The following is a 13,464-nucleotide window of genomic DNA, read 5'->3' on the forward strand; positions in this document are numbered from 1 at the left end:
TTGAACTAAGCCTTCTTCACTCTTTTCTTGGTTGCAAATTACCAACTGGATTTCTTACTTAGAAAGATAAATAATAGCATTTAGGTCTGTCATACAAGAAACACATTTGAAACGGGGGGATATATACAGGGTAAAGGTAAAAGGCTGGAATAGAACATATTATGCTTCAGCTAAAGTTTAAAAAAGCAGGGTTAGGGGCATCTAGGTGGCGCAGTGAATAGAGTACCAGCCCTGGAGTCAGGAGAACCTGAGTTCAAATCCTGCCATTAGACACTTAACACACACACAAAAAAAACTACCTGTGTGATCTTGGTCAAGTTACTTAACCCAAATTGCCCTACTTTCCCCCCTCCAAAAAAAAAAGCAGGAGTAGCAGTCCTTATCTCAGATAAAGCAAAAACAAAAATAAATCAAATTAAAAGAGAGAAGGAAGGAAATTATATCTTGCTAAAGGGCACCACTGAAAATGAAGCAATATCATTACTAAACATATATGCATCAAAGAGTATAGAAGCCAAATTCCTAGAGGAGAAATTAAAGAAGTTAGAGAAAGAAATAGATAGCAAAACTATATTAGTGAAGGACCTCAATCTCCCCCTCTCTGATTGATAAACCTAACCTCAAAATAAACAAGAAAGAAGTTAAGGAGGTGAATAGAATTTTAGAGAAGGTAGATATGATAGACCTCTGGAGAAAACTGAATGGGGACAAAAAAGAACATACCTTCTCAGTGGTACATGACACATACACAAAAAATTGACCAGTACTAGGGCATAAAAGCCTCACAATTCAGTGCAGAAAGGCAGAAATATTAAATGCATCTTCTCAGATCATGATGCAATAAAAATTATATGTAATAAAGGGCCGTGGAAAGATAGAATAAAAACTAATTAGAAACTAAATAATTTAATCCTAAAGAATGAGTGGGTCAAATAAGAAATTATAGAAACAATCAACTACTTCATTCAAGAGATTGACAATAATGAGTCAACATACCAAAACTTGTGGGATGCAGCAAAAGCAATTCTTAGGGGAAGTTGTATATCTCTCAATGCATACATGAATAAAATAGAGAAAATGGAGATGAATAAATTAGGAAAGCAACTGAAAAAGCTAGAAAAATAACAAATGGAAAATTCCCAATTAAATACTATATTAGAAATACTGAAAACCAAAAGAGATTAAGAAAATTGAAATTAAGAAAACTATTGAATTAATAAATAAACTAAAAGTTGGTTTTATGAAAAAAACAAAATTGATATACTTTTAGTCAATAAGATAAAATAAAAAAGAAAGAAGAAAAATGAATCATGAGTATCAAAATTGAAAAGGGTGAATCTACCTCCAATGAAGAGGAAATTAAAACAATAATTAGGAATTATTTTGCCCAATTGTATGCCCATAAATTTGAGGATCTTAGTGAAATGCAAGAATATGTATAAAAATATACATTACCCAGATTAATTTAAGAGGAATCAAAATACTTAACTCCACTTCAGAAAAAGAAATTGAACAAGTCATCAATGAATGCCCTAGGAAAAAAACTCCAAGAACAGATGGATTTACTAGTGAATTCTATCAAACATTTAAACAACAATTGATTCTAATACTCTACAAACTATTCGGGAAAACTGGAGAAGAAAGAATCCTACTAAATTCCTTTTATGACACAAATATGGTACTGATACCTAAATTGGTAAGAGAAAAAAATGGAGAAAGAAAATTATAGACCAATCTGCCTCATTAATATAGATACAAAAAATTTTAATAAAATATTAGCAAAAAGAATACAGCAACTTATCACAAGAATAATACATTTTGATCAGGTAGGATTTGTTCCAGGAATGCAAGGATGGCTCAATATTAGGAAAACTATCAGTATAATCAAACATGTCAACAAGAAAACTAGTAGAAACCACATGATTTTCTCAATAGATGCTGAAAAGGCTTTTGACAAAATACAACACCCATTCATATTTAAAACACTAGAAAGTATAGAAATAAATGGAGTCTTCCTTAAAATAATAAGTAGCATCTATATAAAACCGTCAGCAAGTATATGTAATGGGGATAAGCATTTCCAAAAAGATCAAGGGTGAAACTAGGATGTCCACTATCACCCCTGTTATTCAATTTGGTGCTAGAAATGTAAGAGGAAGTAATAAGAGAAGAAAAAGAAATTGGAGGAATCAAATTATGCAAAGAAGAGACTAAGTTTTCACTCTTTCCAAATGATAGTATGATATACTTAGAGAATCAAGTAAAAAACTACTTGAGGGCAGGTAGGTGGCACAGTGAGTAAGAGCGCCGGCCCCAGAGTTGGGAGGACCCAGGATCAGTTCTGGCCTCAGATACTTAATACCCACGCAAAAAAAAAAAAAACAGGCTGTGTAACCTTGAGCAAGTTACTTAACCCCAATTGCTTAAAAAAAACTACTTGAGATAATAAACAAATTTGGCAAAGTTACAGGATATAAAATGAACCCACATAAGTCCTTGGCATTCCTATATATCTCTAACGAAATCCAACAGCAAGAGATAGAAAGAGAAATCTCATTTAAAGTTGCTATAGACATTACAAAATATTTGGGAATCTACCTGCCAATACAAACCCAGGACTTATGTGAACACAATTACAGAACACTTTTCACACAAATAAAGTCAGATCTAACTAATTGGAAAAACATCAATTGCTCATGGCTGGGTCGAGCTAATATAATAAAAATGACAATTTTACCTAAATCAAATTACATATTTAGTGCCACACCAATAACTCTACCAAAAAAATTACTTTGTAGGACTAGAAAAAATAGTAGCAAAATTCATTTGGAAGAGTAAAAGGTCCAGAATATCAAGGCAATTAATAAAAAGAAATGCTAGGGAAGATGGCCTGGCCAAACCAGATTTTAATCTGTATTATAAAGCAACAGTCATAAAAACTACTTGGTAATAGCTAAGGAATACAGTAGTGGATCAATGGAATAGATTTGGTACACAAGACACAGTAGTCAATGACTATAGTAATCTACTGTTTGATAAACCCAAAGACCACAGTTTTGGGGATAAGAACACACTATTTGACAAAAACTCCTGGGAAAACTGGAACATAGATTAGCAGAAATTGGGCATAGACCAATATCTAACATGGTACACAAAAATAAAGTCTAAATGGGTGCATGATCTAGGTATGAAGGCTCATACTGTAAGCAACTGGGGAGAGCAAGGGATAGTTTACCTCTCAGACCTAGGGAGAGTAGAAGACTTCATGATGAAACAAGAGTTAGAGGGCATTATAAAATGCAAAATGGATAATTTTGACTACATTAAATTGAAAAGCTTCTGTACAAATAAAGCCAATGATACCAAGATTAAGAGGGAAGTGGAAAATTGGGAAAGAATTTTTACAACCAGTGTCTCTGATAAAGGCCTCATTTCTAAAATATACAAAGAATTGAATCAAATCTATAAGAAGACAAGCCACTCCCCAGACGATAAATCGTCAAAGAATATGAAAAGGCAATTCTCAGAAGATGAAATTAAAGATCTGTAAGCATATGAAAAAATGTTCTAAATCACTAGAGATTAGAGAAATGCAAATCAAAACAACTCTGAGGTACCACATCTCACCAGCCAGATTGACTAAGATGACAAAACAGGAAAATGATAAATGCTGGAGAGGATGTGGAAAAATTGGAGCACTAATGCATTGTTGGTGGAGTTGTGAACTGATCCAATGATTCTGGAGAGCAATCTGGAACTATGCCCAAAGGACTATAAATAAGTGCATACCCTTTCACCCAGCAACACCATTTCTAGGGTTATATCGCAAAGAGATCAGAGAAGTGGGAGGAGGACCCATATGTACAAAAATATTTATAGTGGCTCTTTTTGTGGTGGCAAAGAATTGGAAATCAAGGGGATGCCCATCAATTGGGGAATGGCTAAACAAGTTGTACTATATGAATACAATGGAATACTACTGTGCTATAAGAAATGAGGAGCAGACGGACTTCACAATAACCTGGAGAGACTTATATAAACTAATGCTGAGCGAGAAGAGCAGAACTAGAAGAAATCTCTACACAGTCACAGACAAAACGTATGTGTCATGACCAATGTCAATAGACTGGGTCCCTCTCAGCAATGTAGGCTTATAAGACGACTCCAAAAGACTCATGACTGAAAGAGATACCCACATCCAGAGAAAATGATGCGGAGTCTGAATGCAGAGTGAAACAAACTACTTGCTCTCTTCTTTTTTTCTTGTTTTGTTGTGTTTCCTCTTTCTCACAGATCAGTCCATCAGTTATAATCCTTCTGTACAACCAGACTAATGATTAATGTGAAGATATTTGTAGATCCTATATTCAAGTGCATGCCACCATAATGGTGGGGGAGGGGAGAGGGAGGAGAAGAAAAACTGAAACTCAAGGGATTAAGGAACTGAATGTTATAAAATAAAAGTAAATAAATAAACAAAACAAAGAAATATTATGATAACATATGAAACAAGGATGAAAAGTAAGTTGGATACAGATGGTGGAAAGCCTTAAATTCCATGCTAAGGAAACCTTGGAGGTAAAGGAATAATTTGGGCATTATTGCCAGAACAAAGCTGCCTAAAGAGTGTCAACCTCCTACGGCCTGTGCCAGTTGCCTTATTTTGCCTGATCATTGCTTCCACCAGATGAACCACTGGTCTTTGTATGAGGTGTTAAATATTTCCCTGGTGAAGAGTGAAGGTGGGACATGCCTGGCTGAGCTAGTCAAACTAGGAAACAAGGTAATTTGAGAAGGGTGATCTTCAAACTGTCTGCTTTTAGAAGGTGTGAAGGATAAATTAGAAAAGGAAGACACCAGATGAAAGGAAACCATTAAAGAAGTGATTACAATAGTCTAGGATAAGGATAATGAGGGCATAGCATGAACTAGAGTGACATCAGTGAGAATGCTGTAGCATGGGAACATGACAGATGCAAGAAATATTAGGGAAATAGAATCAACAGGACTTAGCAACCAATTGGAAAGTAAAGGATGTCAGAAAGGGAAGAGTGAAAAATATACTGAGGTTTGAAGCCTGGCTAATAATGGTTCCATTAATAGAAATGAGAAAGCCATATGAATGAGAACTAAATGGGGAAAGAAAAATTTGTTTCATTATGTATAAAAGGCATTATCAAACTTTTCAGGTGGAGAAGTAACATAGGCCTCTGTAATTACAGGAGCAGATTTTAGTGTGGGGAGATGAGGCTTTAAAGTATAGATTTGGAAATCATCTCCATAGAAGGGATAACTTAAGTCATGGAAGTGGATAAAATCACTGAGAGAATGAAAAGAGACAGATGATTGGCAAAAATCAATATACTTTGGAAGAAATAAAAGGAAGAATAAATAAGAGGAACTAAATTTTGTAATGAAGGAGTAGTCAGAGAAATAACAGTAGAAGCAGGAGAAAACAATGTCACCAAAGCCAAAGAAAAAATATGATATTGAGAAAGATGTAATGCCAAAATGCTACAGAGAGGTGAACGAGGATATAGACTGAAGAAAGGGCAGTGAATTACTACTGTTTCTGCATTCACACTTCATAAAATACTGAGTGATATAATAACTAATCTGTTTGAGTATCTAATAGAGTATGTGGTCTCTCATAAATTTTCTCTGGCATTGAGAAAATATCTCTTTCCTTTGCAAAGTCATGTGAGAAGCTAGCCTTCCTCCCTAGAAGAGAATTATACTCCCTAAGGACATAGTTCCATTCTATATTTCTCAGAGCTATGGAAAGAAGTGCAAAATCCAGTGAATATGCAGACCAAGCATTCAAAAATAATATCAGAGAAAAACAGAGGGGATTGTTTGAGCATGTATGACCCTATAGCATGGGCAGGGCTAAAAGTGGATAAGTAGGCCTAATACTAAAGAAGGAACGACTACGTCCAAATGATGAAAGAATCATACCATCCTAAGTGGTAGGCCAGAGGGACCTAGAGAATTTAGTCTAAACCTCTCACTTTGCAAATTGATCATTGTAACAGAAAGATAAAGGAACAGATTGTTCAATTGTGAGGAGGTAGAAAAAGATTCATTCTGCCATTTCCTCAAATTCAGTTTTAGTCATCCCAAACTGGTCCTTTTCACAAGGAAAAAAAATCCAAGTACCATGAAGTCCCAGGTTCATGCTGGTTCTTATGCAGTTCACCAAATAGAGGGAACTCAGGTGAAGTCCAAGCTCTCTATGGTTCCTAGTGAACTAGGAACCTCTTTCTCCAAACCAATTCCTTTTTCCCCTTTTAAAAATTTTATTTTTTATTTTTTTAACTATTTTTATTATTGTGTCCCTACAATTACTCTACCTATTGAGTAAAATCCCTCAGTACATATCTATGCCATGCAGAAAAACAAATTCCCACGTTAGCCATGCCCAAAAATTTATGTCTCTCTATCTCTTTCCAAATTTTAAGTTTATCACCTCTTTGTCAGGAAATGAATGGAATGTTTCCTCATCATTCTTTTGGACTTGTGATTTTTTATTTTGTGAATTGGAGTTCTAAAGTTTTTGAAAGCTGTTTTTTTCCTATAATGGTATTATACAAATTGCTCTAATTCTGCTCACTTAACTGTTCATCATTTTATAGAAATCTTCCCAGTTGTGTCTGAAATTGTCCATTATATCATTTCTTATGGCCCAGTAATATTCCATTACATTCATATACAACAATCTGCTTAACCATTTCCTAATAGGAGGACACCCCTTTAGTTTTTTATTTTTTACTACCATGAAAAGATCTGCCATAAATATTTAGGTACATATAGATCTTTTTCCTCTTCCTTTGATTTCTTTAGGGTTATAAATCTAGTATTGCTATAGCTCAGTCAAAGTGTATGCACAGTTTGGAAACTTTCTGAACATAGTTCTAAATTGCTTTCCAGAATGGCTGGCCCAATTCACAGCTACATCAACAATGCACTTGTGTACTGTTTTTTCGTGGCCCCTCCAGCATTTGTCATTTTGCTCTTTTGTCGCCTTTGCCAGTCTGATAGCTATGAGGTAGAACCTCAAAGTTACTTTATTTCATTTTCATTTCTACAGTAAGTAGTTATTTAGAGCATTTTATATGATCATTGGATTTTTTCCTTTGAAAATTGTCCATTCACACCTTTCACCATTTACATATTTGTCAAGTTTGTTCTTTTTAATGGTGTTACTACTCTCCTATCCTTGATCTAGGGCTAGGCAATGTAGTCAGTATAGTTTTCTAACAAAATTCATTATTTAACCCACACCCACTGGGTAAATGCCAACCCATCCATGGAACTGCTGGCTTTCACTGAGTCTTGGTCACCTGAACAAGGCATAATGGATTCAGCCACTCAGACAAGTAAATACATATGCTACAGTATGCCATTTTTACTCACAAGAAAAGCATCTATAAAAAGAAATAAATCATAATATATTTAAACACAATCATGCAGCTGTACCCCAAGCTGTTCCCAGTACCAGGCCAGATGTAACTAGTTTACATTTATACTCTTAACCAAAGAGTTAAAGTAAAAGTAAACAGTTCAGTTGTTTAGGTCCCAGTAGCTGCTTCTTCCTTAGAAATGAGCCAAAGTGGGTTCGTGAAATAAAACACAATTCTCAAATGCTCAAATTCTCAGCCTTCAAGAGAGTCATATAGTATTGAGAGAATTCATTATTTCAGGGCAGCTCAGCTCTTTCAAATGCCATGGGAACATGACTTGGAAGAACCCTCAGTACAAAAAGAAATTACTCTGGTGACTTTTTCTTGCCCAGATACCATAGTTAAATTGATCATATCTTAACCGTATCAGTGCTTGCTTCAAGGAATGACTCCCAACTAAATAACACTACAGTATCAACAAAGGGCCCCTCTCTGTCCTGATAACCTTCTTGACTGCTTTGCCTCTGGCCTTCAATACCCTCATAGTACTCAACCCCAACTCACTTGGCTGCTGCAGCTTCATTATATCCTACCCATTATCTTCCTTGAGGATACTTCTTGGGGTCTTTTCAAATTGTCTTTGCTTCACCTATACACCCACCCCACCTCAGAGGCTTCAAGAAATGGAGTTGATTCAAGTTAAGAAGTTTAAATCTCAGATGGAACATAGATATGAGTCCAGGGGTGTGCTGGAATGGAATGGTACTACTTCAAGAGATTGTTAAATTTTCAATGTAAGCAATTTACACCTCGGAAAAATGGCAAATGCTACAAATCACTGGTTGGCTTATTGTTTTATTGATTGTCTAGATGTAAGAAAGTGAAGGAGAAAATATTAACAACACAATCACAGATATAACATATGTGTGATGATTAACTTCAATACACTAGGCTCCTCTCAGCAATGTAAGGTGATAAGACAACTCCAAAATTCTCATGATCGAAAGAGATATCCATGTGGAGGCTAGATGGTGCAGTGAATAGAGCACTGGACTTGGAGTCAGGAGGACTTGAGTTTAAATCCAGCCTCAGACACTTAACACAAAAACTAGCTGTGTGACCTTGGGCAAGTCGCTTAACCCCAACTGCCCTCCAAAAAAGGAAAAGAAATAAAGAGATATAGACATCCAGAGAAAGAGATGGGGAGTCTGAATGCAGATTGAAACAAACTATTTGCTGTGTTTCTTTTTCTTGTTTTGTTTTGTTTCCCCTTTCCCACGGATCATTCCATCAGTTATAATCCTTCTTTAAACCCAACTAATGATTAATGTGAAGATATTTATAGATCCTATATTCGAGTGCAAGTCACCATGATGGGGGAGGGGGAAGGAGAGAGAGGGGGAGAAAAATTTGAAACTCATAGGACTATGGAACTGAATGTTATAAACTAAAAGTAGATAAACAAACCAATATAATTTTTAAAAAAAACTACTGATAATATATAAATTTGAGATAATAAATAAATTTCCAAAGTTGAAAGATATAAAATAAACCCACATAAATCCTCAGCATTGCTATATATTTCTAATGAAATCGAACAACAAGAAAAAGAAAGAGAAATTCCACTTAAACTTACTGTAGACATTATAAAATATTTGGGAATCTACCTGCAAAAACAAACCCAGGACTTATATGAACAAAATTACAAAACACTTTTCACACAAATAGGTCAGATCTAAATAATTGGAAAAACATCAGTTGCTCATGGCTAGGTCAAGCTAATATAATAAAAATGACAATTTTACCTAAATTAATTTATATGTTTAGCACCATACCAATCAAACTACAAAAAAAAAATATTTATAGAGCTAGAAAAAATAATAACAAAATTCATTTGGAAGAATAAAAGGTCCAGTATATCAAGGGAATTAATGAAAAGAAATTCTAGGGAAGGTGGCCTAACCATACCAGATTTTAATCTGTATTATAAAGCAGAAGTCATCAAAACTACTTGGTACAGGCTGAGGAATAGAGTAGTGGATCAATGGAATAGATTAGGTACACAAGACACAGTAGTCAATGACTATAGTAATCTACTGTTTGATAAACACAAAGACCCCAGCTTCTGCAATAAGAATCCAGTATTTGACAGAACATGCTAGGAAAACTGGAAAAGAGTATGGCAGAAACTGGGTATAGATCAATATCTTACAATGTATAGCAAAATAAAGTCTAAATGGGTGCACAATCTAGGTTTAAAGGCGGACATTATAAGCAATCTGGGAAAGTGAGGAATAGTTGACCTGTCAGATTTACGGAGAAGAGAAGATTTTATAACCAAACAAGAGTTAGAGAGCATTACAAAATGCAAAATGGATAATTTTGATTACATTAAATTGAAATGTTTTTGTACAAATAAAGTCAATGTAACCAAGATTGAGAGGGAAGTGTAAAACTGGGAAAGAATTTTTGCAAATAGTGTTTCTGATAAAGGTTTCATTTCTAAAATATACAGAGAAATGGGTCAAGTCTATAAGAATACAAGTCATTCCCCAGTTGATAAATGGTCAAAGGATATGAACAGTGAGGCCAGGTAGCACAGCGAGTAAGAGCACCGGCCCCAGTGTCGGGATAACCTGGGGATCGAATCCAGGCTCAGATACTTGGCACCACACCCAGAAATTACTGGCCATGTAAACTTGAGCAAGTTACTTAACCCCAATTGCTTTAAAAAAAAAAAAGGATATGAACATACAATTTTCAGAGGAAGAAATTAATGATATTGATAAGCATATGAAAAATGCTCTAAATCACTATTGATTAGAGAAATGCAAATCACAACAACTCTGAGGTACCATATCTCACTGGACAGATTGGCTAAGATGACAAAACAGGAAAATGATCAATGCTGGAGAGGATGTGGAAAAATTGGAACACTATTGCATTGTTGGTGGAGTTGTGAACTGATCCAACCATTCTGGAGACCAATCTAGAACTGTGCCCAAAGGGCTATTAAAAAGTGCATACCTTTTAACCCAGCAGTACCACTTCTAGGATTGTATCCCAAAGAAATTATAGAAGTTTGAAAAGGCCCCATATGTAAAAAAATTATTTATAGCAGCTCTATTTGTGGTGGCAAAAAAATGGAAATCAAGGGGATGCCCATCAATTGGGGAGGGAAACTGACATACATGTCTTCAGGTCTTTTCCATCCCTACTAATGCACAAGTCAGGAGGACACACTGACTGAATTTGTCCTCATGGGTTTCACTGGTTGCTGAGAGATGCAAATCTTACTCTTAGTACTGTTCTTGATCATCTAAAACCTGATCATGATGGGTAATAATCTGCGCAGACTGGTGGGACAAGAGGTTTCACACCCCAATGTACATCCTTCTAGGGAATTTTCTGTTCCTGAAGATGTGGTACATCATCTCCACTGTTCCCAGCATGTTGGAAAACTTCATCACAAAGACCAAAACTAGATCTTTGTAACACCAATCATGGCAGTACTCCTGAGAAATGCTGCTGTAGATAATTTTAAGGGTCTAATTGTATAAAGACTATAAATATAGTTATATAATTAGTTAATTAATAACAATATATAAGTTATATAATATATGTTATATATATGTAGTATATAAAATATAAATATAAAAAAGTATGAACACTCAAAGTATAAAGATTTCTCTATTCAGAACTAAAAATCATTCAATAAAATAAAACATAACATTCATAGCAACATCCTTAAGCAAGCATATCATTTTATATATGTGTGTGTGTGTATTAACACTCAGTATATCATATGGCACATAGCATATATCATTGCATTCAGTAGCATTCCTCAACATACTTGTTTACACAATCAGGGGGCCCAGACTATGGTCTTCCCTAGCACAGTACATTACACAACATATATCATTACATCCCCAAAATCAGGGGGTCCCAGGCTTCATCTTCCCTAGTACAACACATGCTTAAACGGTAGCAGAATAAACCACACCATCCACCCCTAGGGTCACTATGAGAACAAACTTCTTAATTAATACCAAGTATCCAAGTTAAGTCCTCTTTCATCTTAACTTGAGATTGACTTCCAAGCCCATGACTCTTCCTCTGTGAGCTGACCACTCCTGACTCACCTGGATTCACACATAGGCAGCTCTCCCTTCCTGTTCCATGTCTCAGGTCTCTGGGAATAATCCACTCCAAATTCTCCTTGTTCCTGCCCAAAAACAGGTTGCAGGAGCTCCTGCCTGAAGCTTCTGCCTCTGGGAAAACAAAGCTTAACAAGGTAACAACAATATTGACACACCACTCCCACAGCTCAATTCACCTCCAAAATCCAGAGACTCTATAATAACAACTCAGGTCACTTTAACATTTCTCAAAAACAGTTCAAGCTAAGCATTCCTTCCCATGGGCAGGTCTTGACCACACAGTTCAATTCCCTATCAAAGTTCAGAGGCTCCCTTAGCAAGTCTCTGCCATCAGAAGTCTCCTCTCTATTCTCAGAGGTCTACTTCCTTCCAGCTCTCAGAGGTCTCCTCTCCACTCTCAGAATTCTCCTTCCCAGTCTCAGAGGTCTCCTCTGAGCTCTTAGAGGTCTCCTCTGTCTGCACACTAAAATTGCTTCTCTCTCTGAACACTAGGTTGCTCTCTCAAAGCTGGCTCCCTTAATGCCTGCTTTCTCAACAACAGCTCTCTTTCTGTACAATTCTCATCAGCATCTGATTGCCTAGAGCCCATAAGTATATATCTGATTGGTTAGAGCCCACTTGCGATCTCTAATTGGTTCAGCATAGAGGCATGTCAGGCTATCGCTGGGACACTGAATAACACGCAGAAAAACAACAAAAAATCCCACTTTGCTTGCCATTACTTTCTACCATTCAGGATCCTGGTCTCTACAATCTCAACAAGAGATTGTTATGGCCATGGATCTACCTCAGCTCTCTCCCAGCTCTGCCTCACCTTCTCCCAACTCTGCCTCTCTCTCTCTCTCCTCCTGTTCCACCCTTCCTACTCCACCTGTTCAGTAAGTTCCTCCCATCATGGCCTCCATATGACTCAAGCTTGGGTTGAATCAAAGCTAAAAGCAGGTCATGGGCATGTTAAGGGACAGGGAAGATCTTCAAATTCCCGTAATATTGCACTCTTCCACTAGCTCTAGCTCTAACTATCCACTATTTGTGGAATTAAGGCCTATTTGCTTTGCATCGTGTCTTATGCTATACTTATCTTGCCTTTCTGAACCCACCTAATTAAACACATATTTCCAAATCACTGCAGTCTCCAACCACTGTGACCTTGAGGCACTGTTACAATTTGATGTCTGTCTATTGAGCAATTGACATTCTCAGCTATCCAATGACCACTTCCCAGGTCTCCCAGGTGTCATTTTGTGGCCCCAATATCATGGATGACATTGACACACTGCTGGCCACGTCCTGTGTCCCTGGTCCTGCCACTGACATTGTGTTCTATTTCTTGAGCTCACGCCTTACCTTCCTCCTTATGTTATCCATCCTTGGCTCCTAAATCCTGCTACAAAGAACTGTGCTTCAGATCCCTTCAGTGCCCTGTCAATGTAAGGTCTTCTCCACATATGGGTCCCATCTGGCCAAGGTCTGTCTCTTCTTTGAGATTTCTATAATGATTTAGGTAAAACCAACATTGGAGAATTCCGGTGAAGTGAAGATAACCATAACATTGATCTACTCAAGAGTAATTCCATTCTTTAACTATAGCCCCCAAAATAAGGACATAAAGGTAGCCTTATGAAAAGTCATGGGGATAGCTTCAGAAGAAGCAAAATCACCTATATGATTTTACAAGGGATTCCGTGGTCCAATGACAAAAAACACCATTAAATGCCTGCCATGGGCCAAGATCGAGTTCCAAACAGCCATTGAGAAAGGTACCTACTTCTCCGATTAGTCCTGAAGCTTATACTTCAGGGAGCTCATAGAGCACATCTTCTCAGGAAAAATCCATCATCTTCTGATATCTTCCCATCCTACTCCAGCTAAACCTCAATTCAATAATATTAAGCATCAGG

The 13,464-nt window shown here is 36.5% G+C and overlaps 1 pseudogene; it reads left to right on the forward strand.

The window, feature by feature from the left end:
• Nucleotides 1-10,738: 10,738 nt before the first annotated feature.
• Nucleotides 10,739-13,232, forward strand: LOC138168754 (olfactory receptor 11H4-like; annotated as a pseudogene).
• Nucleotides 13,233-13,464: the final 232 nt, after the last annotated feature.

Source organism: Petaurus breviceps, unplaced genomic scaffold, assembly GCF_028583685.1.
Source record: "Petaurus breviceps papuanus isolate PSGF00001 unplaced genomic scaffold, PetGlider_PUasm1.0 37, whole genome shotgun sequence".
Taxonomy (NCBI): Eukaryota; Metazoa; Chordata; class Mammalia; order Diprotodontia; family Petauridae; genus Petaurus; species Petaurus breviceps.